General features: G+C 43.1%; 1 protein-coding gene across 1 annotated transcript in view; it reads left to right on the forward strand.

The window, feature by feature from the left end:
• DCC (DCC netrin 1 receptor) overlaps positions 1 to 23042 on the forward strand; it is a 554206-nt gene that overhangs the window by 175819 nt on the left and 355345 nt on the right. The window lies entirely within an intron of this gene.

Here is a 23042-nt window from a genome sequence, read left to right on the forward strand (position 1 = left end):
TTTTTTATTTTACTTTTTTTTTTTTTTAAATTTCCTACTCCAGAGGATGTTTCTGCTAGATCTCAGCAGTCTCGCAGGCAGCTGTGGGTATGTGTGTTTTATCATTATCTCCTGAGCATGGGTAGGAGCCGTCAGGACAACACCCTGGCAGGAGGTAGCATTTGCATCTCTGCCTTTGAGCAGCGCTGGCATGTCAAGGCTCATCTTGGAGCCCCCTCCCTCCGTTTGACAGTTGTGGCAAATAAGAACAATTTATTGCTGACAGCTTTAGTAACAATATCAACTAATTTATGCAGAACTTCTCCTGGGATAATTAGGACGCGGACATGCTCAGCATAAAAGCCAAGGGGGATGAGGAGACCCCTGGCTCACCAACTGCTGCTCCCGGGAAGAGGCTGGAGGCCAAGCAGATTGCCCCTTTTCAGTAGAAATTAAGGGTGATAAGGAGGTTGGGAGACAAAGGAGGGAGCCCTGCCTGGATCATCTGTCAGGAGCCCTCCTAGAGCTGGGGGGGAAACAATGGGCACCACTTCAACTCCAACAATACGCCTCGGAGGAATGGGCGGCTTCATTAGAAAAGGGCACAGAAATGTTGGCTCTCGAGCGCTTTCGTGGAGAAACACCTTATTTCCTCCTCTTTAATTTAAAGCTCAAATAAAATTGACCGAGCAGAAACCTTTCAATGTATATTTTCAACTTTATTTTTTTGGTCTTGCTTTGGAAAGAAAGATCAGCAAATAAAATACTCTGATTCTGGCTGACAGTGGGGTTTGTAGAAGGAGGTCACGCTGCGTAGACACAAAAAGTGGCAAATGTGACGATGCTGGTTTAAGAGATGATACTAAAAGTTAAAGGATCTTTTTAAAACACGCTAATTCGTGGTAAATTCTCTCTGATCTTTGGAAACACGAAGCTTTGTATTTAGGTATCGGACATGATGAGACAATTTTGCCTTTATGTTTTCTGAGAGATCGGGTCCAGATCCACAGATGGTAAATATTTGCATAATTCTGAAGTCTTAAGTATAAGTCTTCAACTATGCTAATTTACACCAGCTGAGACTCTTCTGCTTTTTGTGATCCTGGAAAAAAAGGAAACCCAAATGAAAAAACCTAGATAAAAAGAAATGGGGACAAGAAGAGGCAAGGTTAAATTGAACTTCATCTGCTGTATTTGATGGGCACCTGCTGATTTGGAATTTGTAGTTGTTGTTTTGTGTTAATGATGTGTTTATTACTTTGCTCATAAAGCTGATTCAGCCGGGTTTGACTTGGAATTTACTTAATGACTTTTGCACAAAGAATTTTACGTTTTAAAGGGCATCTATGCAAACCATAGCCTTTAAAAGGCAGCAAGAAGTTTTTGGAAAAAACTAATATCTACTTTTCAGCTTTATTTTATATTTCTTGTGAATCCAAGTGATCCAGAGTCAGGTATTGCTGTTTCTTTTTATGAAAAATAGAAAAAAAAATCGAGCTCTTTGAGTTTTAGTAAAACAAGATTACTTTCACTGTGTCTTTCTGATCATAGACCCTTGAACAGTAATCCTTGGGGAAATGGCTGTCGTACCGGTCACCCGAACGGAGTGACTGTGTCTGTGACCAATTCCAATAGGATGTATATGGGAAAATATCGTATCTCTGGTTCCTCTTGATTCCTTCTGATGAGCTGATTGTCTTTGTTCTGTGGAATATGCTAAGGATGGTTTCTGAGCTTCTTTTCTATTGCTTCTTCTTAAAAAAAAAATAAAAAAAAAATTAAAAAATTTAAAAGGTTTATAAGTTGGCATTTCTTCTCCTGAAAGGTGCTTGTCATTACAGTGGCATTATTTAGGGATATGTCCCAGCATTTATTTCTTTAATCAGGGTATTTAAAGAGGAAAAAAAAAAAATTCTTAATGGAGAGAAAGGGAGGAAGGACTGGAAACATGAAGTTTTATATTGTTACCCTATAAATAACATTACCTATAGCAATAGTTAGATTACTCTAAGTGGTTTGCTTAGGGAAAAACCTCAGATTTCCCTCCGCCGCTGCACAGGCTTATCCAAAGAAACATATGCAAAAAAAAAAAAAATTATTTTGAAGACTGAGCTGTTGTCTCATGCTGGTTCTACAACAATTCGTTGTGCGAGCATCAGTATGAGCAGAAGGCACGATCAAGTGGAAGTCGTGCCTGACACTCCACGTGTGGGCTGCCCCATCACCTGGGTCCGTGCCTGCTCCGTGGCTGCATGCGGAGAAGATTTGGGCAGTGCTTGGGCATTTCTCTTGCCTCTGCGTGCAGGTAGTAATTATCAATCACCAGTGTGAGTAACATCCACATTTTTGAGTGCCTTTCAGAACCCACGGTCAGAAAGGGTTACGTTGGTATCTGTAGATTTGTATTCTGCTTCAAAGCTTACCTGAAATACTGTTTCTTCTTCACTTTACTCAAAGTTGTAGGTCTTTACACCCTGGCGATCTGCGCAGTGTCTATCAAGAAGAGACAGGCCAGCTATATAATGCAGCACTTTTGTTTGTTAAAACAGTATTTTTGTATCTGGAGCCCTTTGGGAAGCTTTTTCTCCTTCTTTAGCCCATGTGGGGAGAGAAATGATGTGAAGGCAACAGATGGTGGACACTGATATTGTGTAACCATGTATTTCATGGCTGTCCCTGCGGGAACCGCACATTGCACATTGGTGCGTGCCCAACGGGTGAGATGGAGGGGATACTTGGGGGTGGGGTGGGGGGGAACTGGTGTCACTGGGGCTTGTGGCATCTGAGGTATATTTAGGGTTTTTTTTTTCTTCCCTGACACTTCATCCTCCTTGGACCGTGTTGTGGAGATGACTTTCCTTGGCCCCTCTTTACAGTGGTGGTAGGGCTTAAGTATATGATGGAGTTGCTTCCTCTCCACGCTTCCAGGAGAAGCGTCAGCGGGAGGGAGTGGTGAGCTCAGCTCAGCTGTTTCTTTACTGCTGACACGGTGGTTTTCCAGTAAATGATTAAATACCTTCTCCGTAGCTGGAAGGGTGTGATGGCTGCCTGTTTGGAAGATGAAGCTATTATGATCCGTTCTGAGGCTGAGCAAAGTAGCTCGTGATAGCGTGTTTGGAGAGCTGTGTGTGTTTGCATGTGGCTGGCAAAAGGAGAAGGGAAGATCAGCCCTGCAAAGAAACTGCATCCCTCAGTTTTGATTTTACACATGAGAGGTTCCTATTCAAGCATGTGAGAATCTATGAATGTTTGCATGTTGTTTAGGGGAAAAAAGTACCGTAATTTTCCCCTTCTTCTTGCCCTCCTCCTGCCCTGCACCTCATCCAGCTCCATCATGCACAATTATTTTAGTAGCAGGTGGACTCTGTAATTTTGAAAATACATAAATCAAGGATAGCGTGAAGAATTGATCTGTTACTGAAGATGCAGTGAAAACAAGGCAGAGGCTGGGCTCAGGGTGGTGGGTGTTTTCTGTTCTGAGTGTTCGGATTTCACGGAAATGGGATGACCCACTTCTGTGCATCGTGGGCCTCTGTGGGTTTTAAGATTGTTTGGATTTCCATCCCATGGCTGCTCTGCCATGGTGTTTTCCATGAATGCTGTTCTGGGGCAACTTGAATCTTTGGTTTTCCATCACTTATAGGTGCAGTAAGGGTGGTGAGGCTGGGCTGGAAGGGGGGCAAGGGAAAATACTGCTCCTGTCAAGTCGCTGTTGACCTTTGGAGATGACACTGTGCAAGTTCACCATTTCTTCAGTTTATGAAACTGTTCTTTAAGCTTTGGAGAAGTAACTTGGCGGCTCTATCTGAAGGGATTTATGCATGCAGGTCGGCACAGATCCTTTCTGATAGCCATAATCCTATGTTACAAGATTTCTGTTGCTGTTTAAAGGAAGGAAATGCCTCCAGTAGTTACAGTGCCAGACAGAAAGGGACATGTCTGTGTAGTAAGATTTATTTGCAGGTCAACTGCTATACAGTTGTACCACTTTACCTTTCAGAAAGTGAAGCGGTGATTTATTGTGGGGTGTTTTTGTATGCACCGAGTATTTTTGAGAGTTGAGCCTCAGAGAAGGGCACTTTATAAATTTACGTTAGAAAAAGTGACTTCCAAAGTAAAAGTCAGCAAAAGATTTAATTAACCTTTTCACTATAAATCTAATTCCATTGATTGTGTTTTGCTTCCTCGTCCTTTTCCTTTCTTTCTTGTTGTCTTTGTGGTAGACCAGTTTTGTTGCCAGTATTTAGACTTTGCATGCATCAATTGCTTTTGCGAGCTCGTCTCTGTCTCTGAAACAACCTTGGGGTTTTTTTCATCTCTTGGTCTCCCATAGTCATTTGGGCTGCTTTATTACTTTTTCTAGTCCTGATAAGTTTTTAATTGAAAAATCAATATAAACCTAAGAATATAGGGTCAGTGGAGAAGTTTTGTAACCTATTAGGGATAAAACTTTAAAAATATTAGTTTTACCTCAGCACCGCACAATTTCCCTTGAAAGAATATTAGGGGAGTGAAGGAAGAGAAGGAGGTTATGTTCTAGCAATTGAAGTCCTGCTTTTGGAGGGTTATCAGAATTATTTATTAACATTTTGATTTGTTCCTCCATTTACAAATGTTTGAGATTCAGAGGGAATGAATGTGTTGAGTCTACCTCTGTGGTTTTCTCCCTACCCATTTATGATGAGCTGTGCCAGCAGTGTTCAGCCAACTACTTCTCCAGAAACCAAGTTGGATCCCACTCAGGGACTTGCTGAGCTCCAAGCAATATTTTGATTGTTTTCTGCATTAACTCTGCTGTCCTCCTAGTTGATGCTGGAAAACAGATGCTTGGAAAACTGGGTGGTAATGGAAGAGCATGGCAATACCTGGTTTGAGGGAGCGGGTTGAACAGAACCAAAGCAAGACAGCTGGCAGAGATGCTCTGGTGTCCGCACTACCTGCATTTGGGAGGTTTCCCATCAAGTTGCTCTGGTCTGATCCCAGGGCCCCTGTGCCTGTGGGATACTTGCAGCAGATCTTCAGGTTTAGCTTCAGCTGGAAGGGATCCAGTTTAAGTGCTTGAAGACTGCTCCACCATGTGGATTGAGTATAATAGGTCTGAGATGCAAGGAGCTCTGGAAAGTGCGGTGGAGCACCAGCTGAAATGGTAATGGGTGTGTGCTTCATCTGTCCCCAGAGTACCAGAATTCCCAGAGAAGTCCCAGCGCTCTGCGAACTGGCTTCTGCATCTCCTAACTCCCGCACCAGATGAATGCTGTTTTGGTACAAACCCATGTATGTTAGGGTTTCAGCTGTTAAAACCGGTTTTTTTTCAAACGGTTACTAACCCATGAAAACCAATGTTTTCAAGCTAGCTACATCTCGCTTCAGTGCCACTTTTAGAAGTGCTGTCTACAATAAAGAGCTGATCTTTTTAATTTTTTTGTAACTGTAGAGGTTCAAAAGGGTATGACTCTGCACATATTTGCACTAATATTAAATAGAAGAATTGACCTAGTTTGGTGACCAGGCATATAACTCTCAATTACGTTGTAAACTCTGGTTCCTATGTCTGATTCTTCTTCAGGCTCAGGAAAAGCTTCAGACAGGAGCTAACTTCCGGATTCCTATCAAAATCAGGTGACAGACCTGTTGGGATTTTATTGCGATCAAAAACTGCAGAGTATGATGATTCAGGTGAAAGGAAAGTCGTGTCAGAAAGATGTAGAAAGCTTAGTGAGTGCTTGAAGGTTTGCATCAAAATTGGGGAAGATTTTCTTTTTTTTTGCCATTTGTCGTAGCAGGTTTGAGTTGTGTTGGTGGTGTCCAAGATGCTTAAACCTTACTGCCCATCTAGGAGGCTGCCCTTGGATAAAGCAGCAGTGTTTCTAGCTTGCTCTGTTGTTTCCAGAAATCAGGCAGGCATGTGTTGAAGTCTGTGCACAGCTCTTGGGGCAAGCTCCAGCTGGCTCAGCATGGAGCGCCTTGGAAGGCCTTCAGATGAGTTCCTGTTGTTTCGTTGCATTTCCAAGCCAAAGCCGGGAGTTCTGGTGGTACGTACGGTACTGCTGATCCAGCTTCACTGCGGTGGGGTGGCCAAAGGTGACCTGCCCTGCTTGGCTGAGCTGGAGGAGGGTCAGAGCCCTCCATGCCAGCTTGTTCTGTAAGGTGATGAACTACCCCGCAGAGCTGATGGTCTTTTTCACAAAACCCACAAAAATGACAATAAGTTAAACCGTACATAGTCCATTTTTGTAAATTTTATTTTTTCCCCTCTACTGAGGCTGGAGTCTACTACCTGTTTTTTCAACTAATTTTGCTTTGAGGGTCTTGAAAGTTGTAACTGGCTTTCAGATGGATGCTTTCAGCTTTGTAAATACTGTAATTAGTAACTACTACATTAGAGCTGCTCGTATTCATGCAGGTTTTTGAATGGGAATATCTGGAGGCTCAGCTTATCTAGCACAAATAGTGCAAAAGTACAAATCTAGTTGTAATGAAATTGTTTGTTGTGACTTGTTCAAACATATTTCAAAGAGCCATAAATAAGTCTCATCATTCCAGCAAGGAAGCTGGGACGGGCTCTGTGATAATGATGTCAAGTTGTAAATCTTATTTCCTTAACAGTAACGTTTTTTTCTTTTAATAAGCATGGCAAACAACTGTTGACCAATTACTGAGTGGCTTTGATCTGTGAAAGACTGCTTCGGTTCTGTACTCAGTGATGCAATTCCCTTTGCTATGTGATGCTTGACTAGAATTTGAATAGAGTTTCTCCTGTAAAAGATCCTCTAAATGCTGTGTTTTCTCCTGGTTCTAACAATAGTTTTTCATTCACCTGCAAATTCATTTGTGCCTGCCTATATATTTGAGAATCGGGGTAAAGACAGTTATTCATGCTCGACTTGTAGAATAACACAGTGGTTTGAAGGAGAGAAAAAGTCTTCATGTTGAAGTGACAAACAGGGTTTGGATGGTGTATGTTTGGTGGCACTATAACCAGTAATTTAAAAAATGTGACGGATTTCTTCCTTAACTTAAATCTTTCATTATACTACTTCAAAGCTAATTTCTTTCTTATTTTCCTGAATAGTAACTTCCATTAATTTCACTCTAGGTAATAATGATACAATTATATGTAATCATTGACACAATTCAATAGGCAATACATCAGTTCCTTTGTGCAGCCTTTTCAGCTGCTTGGATTTGGACTGGTTCCATCTTGTGCGATGCCAAGAGCAGTCCTGGAGTCTCTGACATTTTGTCTGACATTAGTCAAGACTAGTAAAGCAAGGTTCCTTGGCAACTGGTTATGCAAACTTGACCGTTCTGTAGGTGTGGATTTTGATGCTCAGGAGAAAGGGATGAACTGGCTGAAAGAATTATTTCCTGTGTAGAGTAATGGCTAAAGCGTTCAAGAGAGATAAGTAAGGATTCATCCAGAAAGAAATCTGGAGATGCAGGCAGTGTATCTGTTTCAAGTGCTAATGACAAAAAAATTCATATTCATTCCCTTGAGCTATGATTTTGAAAATAGAAAGTGAATATTGATTAGCTAAATCAAAACCTTTTTGGGTATTTTTTGAATGCAGCCCATGTCTGGCTGGCCTTGCTGCGTGAATGAGGGCTGCAAGACTAGTTGCTCATTTTGTTTATCAGAACCAGATTTTGCCTGTGTTATTCAAAATGAGTAAATCATTGAATGGTTTGGGTTGGAAGGGACCGCAAAGCGCCCCCTGGGCAGGGCCACCTCCCCCCAGCCCAGGTGGGTCCCAGCCCCAGCCTGGCCGTGGGCACTGCCGGGGACGGGGCACCCACAGCTGCCCCGGGCAGCCTGTACCATTACCCCACCACCCTCATGGTAAAGAATTTCTCCTAGTATCTCATCTAAATATTTTCTTTTTCTTAAAAGGGAAGAAACTGGCCTCTTCCAGTAGGTTTTTGGCAAGTATCGTGGCTTCTGCCTGCCCGAGGCAATGCTGCATCCCCTGCTGGGCAGAGGTGGGACCTCGTTGGCATAGGTGAGAAGCTGCAGGCTGTAGGACTAATTCAAGAGGGATGATAGCTTTGTCTCCCTTTGTAATTAGCGGCCAAACAATGGGAAGCTAACTTGTGATCAGCTTTTGAAAGCTTCTGCTTTGGAAAGTTTATCATGGATATCTGGCTCAGATGGGGTGGTCCTGGAAGTGTATTTACCTTCTACCAGCTGATAAAGGTTTAGAGAACTTGAAACAAAATAGTTTTACGTTAAAAAATATGAGATTCTATGTAAATAGCTTTAAGCATTGAAGAGAAAATATTAACCTCAGTAGGACCAGTTTTGAAGCTATCTTTTTGTTTTTAAAGATCAGAATGGCTGTTGGTCTTAAGGGCTAGGTGCATCTGACCCCGTTTAATGACAAAACAAAAAGGAAAGGGGTCCATGTAAACAACATGGATTTTCATAGCTGTTCTCATGTCCACTACCATGCTGTTACACATCTGCTTGTGTGATGTCTTTTTCTGATGTGTTTGTACTGTGCTTTTTTAGGGCCCTTTGGTTTTCAGGTGTGGGGTTTTTTTCTTCCTTTTTAGGGATGCTCCTGCATCCTTCTCCCCTCTTCCTCCTGAAGAGCTAGGTTGGTGGTATGGGGCTGCAGTCCTACTACCTTCTAGTTATTTGTTTCCTAGAGCTTTATCTTTTCTATGCATTTTTCAGTAGTTTTGCCATTGACATTCATGTGAGGAAGGATGACTCCTCTCCCTGAGGCTATGGAGGGGCCTTACAGTAATAAGGTGGGTAGATGACAGCCAGGAAGAAAGAAGGGTTTGGACTAAGCCCCCCCAGGACCCTGAAGAAGTGACAGTGGTTGGTGCATGTCCCCAGGCTGCAGTGATGCTTGCTGGGACCTGGAGCTGCCTTTAGAGGAAGCAAAAGCTACAGGCTTAACTCCAGGGGAGTGGAAAGTCCTCTGCTTAGTGGGACATCCAAGGTAGAAGCATCCCTAGCTGGTGGCTTTGATGCCCGCTGGTGAGAGAGGGTGCTGGTCCAAAACCCGCTTCTCTGGCAATTTTTTTTTTTTTTGGTATGGAGACTGAGATGGTGAGGGCTTATTCCTCCTCTGTCATACCTGGTTGTGTTGTGTTGCTGTTTGTGATGGATAGCTTTGTTGCTGGAGGCAGTATGGCTTACAAAAAATCCCCACTGCTGCCACTGCTGTAACCACAGTTTCCATTTAGTTCCTAGTTCAAACTTGGCACCTGCCAAGTTACTCAGCAATTTAGGTGTGGTGTAATGCATGTAAAGTTTGATATTCCGGGGAAAGTTACAGTACAGAGAGAAAAATTATTCTGATGGCAGAGGAATCTCTGACTGGCATCCTACTACGGGATTTGAGTGTTGAATAATAACCTGGTTAGTAAGGAATGGGCTTGTCACTCAGCAGGCTGCAGGAGTTTGCAGCATTTCTAATTATGAAGAAATTCTCTCTTCCTTGCAAAATCAGCTTTCTGTAATACTTGTCCTCTAGGATGTGAGTAGCATTTAGTGTATTTAACATATCCTTAACACGATATTATTTGGGCTTGCTTTGACACTTGTTGCCTTAGCAAACCATGTATTTTCACTGCATTGAATTAAGAGAACTACTGGCCATTTCAGAGGTATGTATTTATTTAGTCAGTCTTATGTAATATAGTGCAAAAAAACCTCAACCCAACCCTGCAACAAGCCCTCTGGCACTGATAATAGGGAATTAAAGTTAAGGCTGTAGCCCTGGAATAGAGAACTATTCCTTTTTTAAAACTAAAGGGTACTTTGAAACCACGTTTTTCAGAGCAGCCTGCTTTTTGTTTGCCTTTAGGGGTACTAAAGCTGCATTTTGCAGAAATGCTGAGTGTACAGGTTCCTGTAGAAGGGTTGTGTGTGCACTGCAATATATTACACATCTTTAAAAGATCACAATGTCCATTTACTGCTATGTTTCCCCAGCAAATATAGGCCTTGGAGTGGCACCTTGAGCAGTGGTGCTGTGGAGGTCCAGACCCCAAATGCTTGCTATACTGTATATGTAGGTCAGAGAAAACGTTGGGGTCCTGCCTCAAGTTTTAATTAAACCCTTCTTTGATGTTTGCATTGTGATTGATTTTTTTTTTTTTTTTTTTAGTTATTCCTGAACAGTTCCTCCTTTTGAAGCTAAAAGCTGACAGAAATTTTGTGAATGAAAGCATCTGAACTATAAATTCCCAGATTTTTTTCCTCTTTGGGTTAATCAGCAAGCCCTGGTCTTCAGAGTATGCTGGTGATGGTCCACTCTCTGCTTGATGGGGTGTTAATTATTTCGAGAAGAAAGGTATTAGGCTTCAGCTAATGGGCGATGGTGCCCTTTCAATGGGGGATTGAGGGTGCTGTCTGGCCCCTTCTTGGCATTGGGTTGTGGTGCCCCTGGGCTCTGAAAGCCTGGGATTTGCACCTGGAAGTACACTAGAGAGCTGCTTGTGTTTGGGGACAGCTGCCATCTGTATCTTGGGTGGCTTTCACAGAAGGCGGGATCAAGGATTGACTTCATCCTTTGTCATTTATTCACCTCTCTACTTAAGTACACTTCTTAATTAGCCCTGTTTGAAGGCCCTGGTATAGGTGGCCACAGTCAGCTGGCTTGGCAGGTGTTCAGTGGACTTGCCACCTGTTGAGCCCCTGACATGTTCAAGCTGCCATCTAAAACCATTTTGCTTAAAAGATCTGAGGAGTTGTTTCCCTTGACAACTTCTCACTTGTTAAGTGACCACTGCTGGCACTTTATGTGCTGTTCCTACCCTAGAGATTTCTCTCATCTGTCACTTTCTGTCTGTCCTAGGGCCCGTGGGTTCAGCTTTTTCACATCTCTCTTCTTTAAGCAAGACAATAGAGATCCAGGGGTTCAATGGTCAGTGCATTTGGCAGAATGCTTCGTTGTCCAAAGGCTCCTAGCCGTGTCTCAGAAGCAGATTCACACTCTGTGTGCCACACCGGTTTCACAACCCCCAAAAAACTTTATTTTTCACTTCTGTGGAATGTGATGTTTCTGTAGCAAGCGGTGAAATTCAATCTCTGTATTTGAGCACAGGGTTTTAAGCATAAAATCAAAATCTTCCAGGTTATAACATCTGAGTGATGTGTTAAACATGGTAAATCGTGGCTCGGCTTTTTAGAGAGCTGATGCAGACCATAATTGCTGGATGCTTTTCAAGTCCTGCTGTAGATGCTCCCTTCCCACTGGCCTACAGGTTGCAGCACTAAATTATCCCAGCTGCTGTGAGCTGGGTTCTGCACTCCTGCCCTGCCTAGTCAATCCTACTGGTGTCAAGTATTGCCAGCTGGTCTGGCTTCCTTCTTGGTGAGCCCAAATCACTGTAGCCCCACCTCCTCTGCAGTTGTCCTTGTAAGTGTGAAACAGGTTTAAAACATTACCAGCCATATATATTATCATAAAGCTACTTCTCTAAAGAATGATAAATCCATCGGTGAGGAAGCAAGGGAGCCAATTACTCAGCATGATTAAAAGCAAACAAATGACCTATCATTGCATTTTATAATTACAAATTCACTGCATATTAATATATTTTTATTATTGAGTTTATTAACACTTCATAAAACTGTATAACATGTATTACTAATAGCTGCTATATAATTGCCATATATTTTAAATTTTCAGCTCTAAATGTTTTTTGAAACGGAATTTAGTCCAAAGGCAGATAGTGGTTTTGGCTAGATGGTATCTTACAACATGTTGTTAGTTCACTGTCTGGCTCTTCAAAGGACCCAGCAGTGAAGTATCTAATCTCGGACTCTGGCCATTCCTTCTGATCTATGTCATGGCCTTTTAAAAAAAACATATAAGCTCTGACTCATGAAAGTTCCTGGCAGTGACAAGACTGTTACATTACTTAACATCTTTCTTAAGTGTTTGTACATCCACATATTGAATAGGTGGGCTCTAGCAGAGCTGTGCATTAATTATATTGGTGACTTACATGCTCTAAGGTGCCTTAAATGATGTGGAGGGGGGAGAAGTAAACAACAGCGATGCAGAAAATAAACAAGATGTAGATCCGAAGTTTTGGAAAGAAATATCCTGGGGCTTAAGGTTTAAGCAGGCTTTTGTAGAGCCATGAAAATAACATTTAAGGGAGCTCAAACCCCATACCTTGTGTGCCAGGGACTTGGCTGGGCTAAGGGAGAGCAGCAGTTGTACCAGAAAGCTGATGCTGAGCTCATCCTGCATCTGCGCGGGCTGTGCCACTGGCCACGGCGGGCAGCACCTTGAAATCCCTGGGGATGCCACTGTAAAAAAGCGCAATAACCTTAAATTAAGAAAAAAAATAAAAATCATTCAGCCAGGAAAAGGGTGCTACCTGTGTGAATTAGCATTTTTATGGAGGGATGTGAATAAAGCTGAGCATTTGGGAACATAATGTTTGTAAAGCAAGGGTTGTCCCCATCCCAGATCATACGAGCTAGAAAACTCGATGTCTCTTCTTCACCCCCTGGGATCTAGCTTGATTACAGTGATGGCACTGGGGAAGATTTAAAACTGCAGCTGTTCAAGTGGTAAAAACATGCCTCTGACTGAACTGTGTAGAACACATGCATCTGCATATTTATATCCAGTTGAAGCTAAATCATAAAACACACACAATGGTAAATATTTTTTGTGGTGTAAATGTTGTGATACGATCAACAGCTACTCTCCTGAATTATTTTCCTTGAATTTTCTGACATTTTTTCTTGAGAACTACAGGCATTTCTAACTGCATTTTCCAATGTGACAGATTGTTGTCGTGGTTTCAACTTTAACTTCAAACTGCTTTTGCGTTCAAATACTATATGCAGATTTTGTTGTCACTAGGTATATTTTATAACTTAAAGCATTTCTGTGCAGTGAATGCACTTGGATTACAATAGCAGCGGTGATGCTGCGCCTTTTGCTTAGAAAATAGGCAGATTTAGCATTTGTAGTAGCAGAGGAAGGAAAGGAAAAAAAAAAAAAAAAAAGGCAGCACTTAGACAAACTTTCTTCTTCTGACATCCTATTAAAATGGAACAAAATGTTCCTTGTTTCCCTGCGAAGTGTCCCGAAAGGCAGCCTGACTTACGCCATCGTTTCAAGCAGCCACTTCATCACCTGTGTGCTACAAATGGCTGTCCTGCTCAGCAGATGGTAGGTGTGAAGAATGGGTGGTGTAGTGTGAAATACGCTCCTGTTGTGTCATCCACGGATTCCCCAGAGCCAGGCTGGAGCAGGAGCAGATGGACAATCCATCCTCTGGAGCACAGACCAAAGATTCCCAGATCTGGCTCCTCCAAGGTTGATGTCCAAATGGGCTGTGGCTTTGGTGGCTTGCTGTAATCATCCACCCTGGAAAAAACAGCTGCTGGGAGGTCTGGTTTGGTACCTCCTGGAGGTTTGGGTCTTGCAGATGCGGACAGGCTTATCACTACTCAAATGGACATGTCAAAATAGTGTTGTTAAGTCTCTTTTCTTGTAGTCACCTATCCTACTTCTGCTGGTTGCTTGTGCTTGATTCAAAAGAAAAAAGTTTAAAAACCTTCAGGATAGATCGATACTTAAATACTTTCACTAGCTAATATTTTTATTTATAGCCTTTTGTATGACAGCTGAAATCAATATCCCATGATACACGAAAGACTAGAGAGGGAAACTAGAAGATGCATCCAAATGGGGTAAGATATGGTTAGGTTTTTAATCCAGCTGACTTCACAAAGGAAAAGGCATTGAATCCAGATTTTGCCTAAAAGTGGGGTCAGATTCTGAGCAAACAGGAGGACTAAGCCCCGTACTTAGAGGAAGAAATGCAAGGGCTGAACAGATTGAATTCTCATCCAATTCACTGGAATAGGCACTCACATCTCCACACTGGATTATTGAATTGAGGCAGAAACCTCCCACCCATACACCTGTTGTAAATGACTATAGCTTTAAACTTTGCTTGCAAGGGGTGGAATCTCTGTCTTGAAATAATCTGGAAAAATATTTATGTCCTGAAGTGTAAAATAAAACTAAATAACTATTACTCACTGAGGAGCGGCATCCTGGCTGGCTGTGCCTTCTTTTTGTCTCTGATCATGCGGATGGTTGGAAGGGGACCTGAGAAACGGTACTTTTGCAGGAAAACTGAGGTCTGATTTCTTTTTTTTTTTTTTTTTTTCAACAAAACAATTGAACTGGAGAACACAGAGAGTTGATTTGTTGCGTGCAATGAAGCTTTGCACAGAAATTGCTGTAATTCTTAAAGATAGTTAAGCTACTTAATTATGTATGCTTTAAAAAAAAAAATAATTCAAGAATTCAGGCTCATTCTATGATTTCCATAGCATTTTTCTTGAGTGGGGACCAATTTCTTTTCCCTTGCAAAAAAATGACTTTGTATGGGGCTCCCCTCGTGCCACCAGCCACCTTGAGGTGGCATTGCATAGGGGGTCTGCTCTGGCTGCTTTGTCTCCAGGGCTCCCGTGGTCTCCGTGGAGGTTTTGCACAGCCCTTGTGACTCTGTGTGGCACTAGGCAGCTCTGGGTTGTGTCCCACTCAAGATGTACAGGTTAATGCAACGTCTGCTGGGGGTACCACCAGCTCATCCTACTTGTAGGAAAGTCTCTCAAGGCTCTTGTCTTTCCCAGGAGATTTCTGGGGTAGGTGTGGGAAAGCCTTTGTGGGCTCAGAGATGTACGCTGCCTGGCAGAGCTTTAAAAATAAATAAAATAAAAATACAGATAAATATCTGGCTGAAGAACACAGACCCCATGAAGGATCATGCCTCAGCGAGGTGTCCGACCCCAGGCTATGGTCACTCCATGCCATGGCAAATGCCTGGCCAGCTTGCAAACCTGGCCAGGAGACACTTGCCCCAGTTGCACTTTGCTGCTGATTGTGTGTGATGAAAAATACAGCACTCGGGAAAAGATAGGGTGTAATTAGAGTAAAGTTTTTTTTGTTATTACAGCGGTAGCGTTTGTATTTCTAAAGTCTTACCTGAAATTTGCTTATTGAACGGGGGTTTTTAGGGAATGCTTCTACTTAATTGTGTGAAACGTTTGTTGTTCACAGGGGTTTCTTCCTGTTCCAGTTGTTAAATATGTTAAAAATGTTAAGTTAAAACATGAGGCATGGCATTTGCTGGCTTTGGCGTGACTACCCTTCAGACAGCCAGGGCAGAATACTAATTGGAAACTATTATAGAGGGTCAAATCTGAGAGGAAAAAAAAAATCTCACACTGAAAAAAACCCAACCCTCTCACCAAAAAAAAACCAAACCCAAACCCAAACCTCTGTACTTTTTGGGTTTTTAATGTGGCTGCATCCGTATTTCAGGCAGAAATGGCAATTACTTCCCTGCACGGCCAGGTTTCCGTGGGTGCGTGGGAAGGCGCGGAGCAGCGGGTGAAGGAGCCATATGTGCTGTAGCTGCTCCATTACACCTGCTGTCAGTCGCGGTACTTTGATGGATACTTATTAATGTAAATAGCTTTTCATTCTTCCTATCTTTGTTCAGAAAGAAATGAAAGCACCTTTATTCCATCTTCCCCCCCCCCCCCCTTAATTGGCATAATTGGTAGAAATGGGCCATTTGGTAGTGAAAACCCCTTTAGTACCTAAGTGAAATTACCAAATACTGTTTATCTACACAAGTGCCAGTAACTGAAATTAAAATGTTTAGTCATAACCTTTATCCTTTCCCCAGCAAATAATTTTTTTCATGTGTTCTTTCTGTTGTAGTACCCTCAAGTTCTTGTATTTCATCTCTACCACTTGCCTTTTTATATAGGAAGCCAGAGACCGTCAATATTTACATGATTTATTTACATATAGCACCAAGGAATATGGGGAACAGAGTCTCCTAGGGCTTTGACTGCAGCGTGCCGGGCTTTGAGGAAGCTGTTGTGGAACTTACAAACCAAACAAATAAACAAAAAAAATTTTCAATTCGTTAATTAAAGATGGAGCTTTTAAAGTGGTGGTGTTCAAGAACAGGCTCATGGGGTGTTTGATATTAATTCAGGGGGGAAAAAAGAAGAAAAACCAACCAGGGGAACCTGACTGAGCTGCAGTTGTGTGGACTGTGACTTCTCCTGCTGCTCGGTGGTGGTTCTTCTGACGCATGTTTATATGGCAGAAAGGAATCCTGATGGACTAAAAATTATAAGTAAATGATAGTGTCCAAAATTTCAAAAAAATATTTTCAAAAAAAGTACAAGTCTAAACCTCTTTTGTTGTTCTGCTTTTCATTTGTGAATAGTGTTTCAAACTACCTTGTAGGATTCATTGCGTTGCCCTGGCAAGGAAAGCGCCATGGACTAAAAGACTCCCTGATCTACTGATCACAGGGAGCGGCGGCGTCCTGCATTCATCTAGTTTCTCTGTTAGGTTGTTTTTTTTATTTTGTTGTTCTGGTAAGTGTGAAGTGTTTCTCTGCTTCTTAAAGATTACGTTGATTTTCAGATCCCACATGCTGTTTGGTTTATTCAGTGTTTATGAGTTTTAATAAACCTGTGGCGCGGTGTTACCCCACTATCCAAGCGTGGGATGGGTTTCTCTTTTTTCTGCTGGGGAAAGGCGACTGTCTAGTGGGAGGATGATGTGTCCTGTCTTAATGAGAGGTTTTTAATGATTGAGTTCTACCATGGGATATGGAAATCAGATGTGCAGAATGGGCTGACGTTTCAAGTGTGCAGCTACAGTAAGCAGACTGTCGCGGGCTTTAATTTTGTTGATTACCATGGTTAGTGTAAACTCAAGTAGACAATTTCAGAAGTTTCAGGCTTGCACTCAGTCTTGGCAGATGCTTCTCTGTTCAGCATCGTCACGTTGGTGATTTAAGCTTAGAAAGATGCTGTCCCCACTTGTACCAGCGCAGAGGTGGGCTGGGAGGTGGTTGCAGCAGTACACGACAGACACCACTGCTTTGCAAACAGATATTGCTTCAGAAAACTTTGTGGAAGCTTTGCAGCCGGGAGAAGACATAGGGTGGACTTGGAGGGTTATTGGTATTCAGGGCAGCTGGGGTAAGGCTTACGGCTCTGGCTCAGCTGCGGAACGCTGCAGCCCGCTTTCTGTGGGAGGCTGGGTGAATAAGGTCCCTATTGTGCGCTCGAAGGGCGCCCGCTACAATGGGGCACTGTGGGGGGCTTCAGGGACCACTGCAGCCACAGCATGTGCCAGTGCCAGAATTAGCATTTCTAAGAAGCTGTTACCCATGGTAAAAGGTTATGGAGTGACGTCTGGGACTGCCCCCCAACTGTCTTTCGAAGTTGGTAATTGCGTTTTTCAGGACTTCACTGAAAACTATGGCAGACGTTTCCTTCTCCTGTTACCTGCCTCCCCTATAGCTCAGGACCTGGAGTTTTTTCTTCCTGAAATTGTGCGTATTGAACCCTTGCCCAGCTCGAATCAGGTGGAGAGCTGGAAGGCACCAAAGAGAAATGTGAAATAAAACCTGTCTTGTTCCGGCTGGTTGTGGGAGTTTGCTGTCGGACGTGCCAACGTGGCTTTCTGTAGCTTGGCCAGGATTTGCCTGAACAAGCAAACGGGGAGCAGAAAGCAGTCATGCAGCCGTAATGGCGAGAGCAATGTGTAGAAGCTGTAGTAGAAAGTAAGAGAAGCAGGTTGGGGATGGGTTGGGTGAGGAGAGTCAGAGACTGGCTGTGTCCCTGAAGCAGTTGGCACGTTTGGTTGTTGTGTGCTTAAACAACAGCTTATTAAACCTTGGTACAGTTGTAACATCATTGAAATGAGTAAAGAGCCTTTCTCATCTTTAGTAGAGCTGGAAGAAATCCTTTTGTGTAGGGTCAGGGATGCTTTTTGTGCAAGCCAACCTCCTGGTATAAAGGGAAGAGTGATCAGAAGCAGGATATGGGGAAAAAAAAATCCTTCCTTCCTATAAGCCCCTTGACGTTCTCTTGGACTCCAACACTTTGTGTGGGGCCAGTTCAGCAACTCCCTGCTCTTCCTGGAGGACATGCACCATCTATCCTGGTACAGGCTTCACCTCCGTCAGCTGTGTGTCACCAGCCTCTTTGGGGGGGACAGGATCTGCAAGGTTGTGTCTGTATGTTCTTGTGGTGGGGCTTCTGTGGTTTTTTTTATTCTTCTTTGGGTTTTTTTTTTTCTATTTGCAAGCCTTAGTTTCTTTTGCATTTCCTTTGATCCTGCTTTTTATCTAATACCACAAATCCAATCCAAACCCTTCCAACAATAGCCTTGAGTTTTGATTTTTTTCCCAGAACCTCAAATAGAGAAATGCGCTAGATGTGTGGTTACAACATAAACATGCCTCCCCAGTTAAGAGATGTAAATACCACTGTTAAAGAGCCTCCCCCACCATGCACCCCAGAAATCCTTGCCATGGAAAGGCGTTGAGCTGCCGGGGTGGCCAGGAGCAGGCAGAGCCTTGGCAAAAGTCCCCAGAGCCGCTCCCCCATCTGCACAGTATTATCCACATGAGTAGGTTATTTTTGTTGAAATCAACAGGACCGTATGGCAATATTCGGCTCTGAAATTATTTCAAATGGCTTCCCATGTAGTTACAACTCTATATTTACAATCTTGGTGATTTCAATTTGGAAACTTGTTCAAGTGAATAATATAATGCCGGACTGCTCCTTCTGTTTTCCCTGGGAGCTGGCAAACTTCTACAATTTAACTTCTATTATGAGGGAACTTCTCAGGTTGGGAATAGGACATCAGGGTGTCTTTGGATTTATTTGCTCGGTGTTTAAAATGGAGTGGAAGTTACTATTGCACAACGTTTTAATAAGTGACTGCATTTTGTGCACAGACTTCTAAGCTTTTCCTAGTCTCAGAAGATGTATTTAACAAGTGGGGTTTTTGTATAGTATTTCCGTTGTGGTTATACGGGTGAAGGGCTTGCCTTCCTGTGGGTGCTGTGCTGCTCCTCTTAACCCGGCTGTTAAAGCAGATGGTCAGCAGAGCTGGACGTGAACTTGGGCAATACACTGAAGAATGTGATGTCTGAGGGTCTCGAGGAGTGGTACAGATGTATCTGTTTAGTCATTACAGATACAGGTTAGTGAGACAAGAAAACGGTGTCCATGGTGAAACCAGGATTGCATGGCGAGCTTGGTGTGTGCCTTCCAGGAGTTTTGAGCCTCAGTGGACACCAGCTCTTGGGCCAGCTTGCCCAAAGGCAACAGGACCCCTCTGTCTTGGGTGACTGCGGTGATTTGACAGTGACGTGTTCTCTTCAACAGACCTGCAGTAGGAATTGGGCGTAAATCGATGCAGTTGGTACTGAGCCGCTTGCGTTCCCATCAAGCATCTTTGTGCAAGTAGCCAGGGAAGCTGGGTGTGAGAAGTCCAGCTTCTTGCACAGCCAAGGACCACCGATTCCAGCAGGAGAAGGGCAGAAGGGCTCTTTGTGAACTTGTTCCTTACACCAAGTGTGGTGGCTGACTCTGGGGTGGATACTTGGTGGTACCTTGAATTTGCTCTTTAACTGTATCTGGGCTTCTTCAGTGCTTACTCGGTGCTTTGGTGGTAGGGGGACCTGGGGGAGTACAGTCAGATGCCGTCGTTGGCCATGGTTAGATAATGATCTGGCTCTTGAGGGGCTTGAGGTAAGTGTGCTTCAGCTGCTGTGATAGCCTGGAGGGAGCGTCTTCGCCTTTACGGAGAGGTCTGGGGAGAGGAAAAGAGAGGAGTAAAGCACGGTGTAAAAACTATGGGTGGAAGAGAGCCAGAGACTTCTTGTCCTTTGGAGGATAAGTAGCTCAGAGCAGAATTAAGGAGGAGAAAATGTCCCTTGAGTGGAGTTACGACTGTTCAGCAGGAGACAGGTACACGCTGAGGAGGAGAGGGAGTGGTAAGCCTTACCAGGGGCTTTCCTTCTGCCTCCTTGCTCCCATTGAAATACAGCATATGTTCAGGGAGCGCACAGGAACAAAACACTTAAAAGCTATATCCTTCCTTACAATGTGATGGGAAACTTCCCAATGTGTTAAGGTAAATATTGTAGCTAGCCCAGGGCAAGCGAATCTGCTGTTGTGGCGTGTCTGGAAGTGAGAGTGGTAGAGGGCTTACGCAAGGTGGTTGGGTTCCAGAGCAGAAATGGTATGGTTTTCCCCACAGAAACTTTTTTTTTTTCCATGAAACCTCAGCTGCTGGGTCACAGAATAAGCCCTTGGGATGCTTTATCCCCTTTCCCAGTGTGACCTGCCAGTCTTTGCTGGAGGCCAGCCTTGCATGGCCACTGAAGCCCAGGCAGACGAGCTCTGCTGTTCCCTGCGCTCAGTGAACAAAATGTGCTGAGTTGGTTCCTTTTTCTTCTTCTCCGCCCCCCCCTACCCCCACCCCCCTCCTCTTTAGTTAGGAAATGCTCAGTCAATTGTTATTTGCTAGCTGGCAGAGGATGAGGGACTTTGAAGATATTTCTGCCCGAAGGACAGGTGTGATGAGAAATTACTGTACATGGGTGGCAAAAAGCCAGTTCTCAACTGAAAACTTTATAGCCTGCAAGTAAACCCATACAGAGACCTTGGGATGTTACTTGGAGATGTTTCTCCTAGGCTATATGGTACCTTTTAACTAGAATGATATTTAATGCTTTTTCGTTGGATCTTTATGCCTTTCAGAATGACTTCTGAATATTGACCTGCCACAAAAGCTGGTTCTCTTACTTTTTGGTTTTCAGGGAAAGCTCACTGTGTCATGATGCGGGCTTGAAAATATAATATTGAATTATATTTTGGTCCAGATAATTTGTGGGTGTAAATGAACATCAATGTCAAAGTCAAAACCTGACCCATCATGTATTGGGATTGATTTCCAAAACATGTGGAGCTCAAGTTTTAGTTGCTGTGAAATCAAAATCGTGCCTCTAGTGCTGACGGTAAAAATAGAAGGGATGTAGGGATATGCTTAAATTAGAAGGTGCTCAAATGGAGACAAATCCAATGTACTGAGGCTTGTGATATATGACAAACTCCCATAAGAGAGGTTCATTTTCTAGCTAGTGATTTTTCTCAGGCTTTTTTTTTCCTCCAAGGTCTGGATTCTTCCTCGCCTTGAAGGGGTGCCAGCTTTTTTGTCCCTTTTTTTTTTTTTCCCCAACTCATAAAATAGCTTAGGCTGGAAGGGACCTCGGGAGGTCATCTAGTCTAGCCTCTCAATTTTTCTGTTACTGTAGTTGAGACAGACAGAGTTAAAAGAAAGTAAAACAAGGAAACCGTGATTTATTATGAAACGAAATGGAGTGTTTTTTTTCTGCTGGGAAGGCTGATGCATTAAGGGAGTGTGATGGGAACAGTTTGATATTCATTGGTTATCCCTCACAACAGCAGTCTCGATTGCTCTTGGATGTTTTATGACTCAGATTATGCTCAGATTAGACTTTTTTTTTTATCTTAATTCTTTTGGGTTTTTCAAAAAGCTGAAATGATGCATTCAGGGCACACAGTCCATTGGCTTTTCTGTGTGCTTCCATTGTGTAAGGAGGGAAGGGCTCTACATCTGCAGTGAAGTCCCCATTTGTTTCTTTAATGTTCACATACATTATTGTAGCACTGCAGTTTGTTTCCTTAATGAACACCATTCTGGTGTTCCCAGAAGCCTTTCACTAAATAGAAGTGGGAGAATTTTAATTTTAAGGATTGAACGAGAAACTGTCTGTCTTTGTTTTGTAAATGGGAATAGAGAGAACACTGTAATAAAGAGATTGTGCGCACGGTGATGGGAGGAGGATGCCACCAACTTATTTCCTTACCTGGGGGGTCTTGGGTATGCATCAGGAGATGCAGGCACACTTGTAAAGTGCTTTTTGGTGTTTGCTTTGCGGGGCCCTGGGTGGCCGCTCTGGACCACGGGACCTGCCCTGGCAGACGGGGCCCCGTGCAACCCAAGGCACAGCGGTAGCATCTGGTACGTTGAAGATGCTGTGCAAGGCTGCAGATGGGATGATAACCAACCACTAGAACAGACTCTGTAAAGTCATAGGAGTTTGCTGCTGGCGGGTACGTGCATGGTGTTTTTGGCAGTGGTATCACCCAATATGTTGCAGGAGATAACCAGCTCTCTGGGTGGGATGTGCCAGATCAGTCCTGCTCATCCTTCAGTGCAAACACGGTTCTAGTTTCTAACAAAACCAGGAGAAAACAATTTGTCTGTGTATCATTAATGTAATTGATATTTATTACTTTCTTTACAAATTTCAGAATGTGTTTTGGTTTTGGATGCCGGGTTTAAATCACACCCGCAACAGGCGCTGCTGATTGTTTGTGTCTATTATATTGTCCTGATAAGCTTGGGCAATGGTTTTCACCTTCCTGATGCGAGTTATTGAGATTGATTGAAGCTCTATGCTTGTCCTATCCAAAATACTATGTAATTAATGTTTCATTATGCTAATACATGCAAATTGAGTAGTATGCATTTGATGGGGAGGGGAGAGAACAAAAAGGATTAAAGAGTTCACCCTAAAGTACAAATTAATTTATTGCATTACTAAATGGCCTCCAAGGAAGGAGGAATGCATTTAAGAAATGAACAAATAGGAAAACAAAAAACCCCCTGTCTAAATGTTTTGTCTTACCCAGAAGTAGGTTTATTCCGAGCGCTGCCATGTGTGTTTGAGCAGCAGCGTTTGTGCTATAGGCTGGTCTGAGCTAGGATGCTCTTAAATTTAGCATAGAGTTGTCATTCATGCAGTCTGGGTTTTGTTTGTGTTTCTTTTTGGTTTTAATCCCCTTCACTTTCACTTCTTCCTTGGATCCGTTTTCCCTAAATGCATCGCCATTTCAGGGGGGGGAAAAAAAAAATCAAACTGTTGAAATACTGGCTTTGTTTTTGCTCCTTCTGCCTGTCTCTCTGGCTTAAAGCTCTTCCAAGGGATTTTCTTTTTCACTAACTAATGTGTTCGTTTGGTATTTTAACAACTTATCTCTCCTCATTATTTCTTCATCCTGCTCTTTATTCTTTTACTCACCTGACATCTTTCTTTCTCTGTTGCATACCTTTCTGTGTCCTTGCCTTCTCCAGCTATTGCTCTCCTTTGCCCATTCATCTGAGCAGCGATGTCTGTTCCGTGGGCTTAGGTCT

Source organism: Falco biarmicus, chromosome Z (assembly GCF_023638135.1).
Source record: "Falco biarmicus isolate bFalBia1 chromosome Z, bFalBia1.pri, whole genome shotgun sequence".
Lineage (NCBI taxonomy): Eukaryota > Metazoa > Chordata > Aves > Falconiformes > Falconidae > Falco > Falco biarmicus.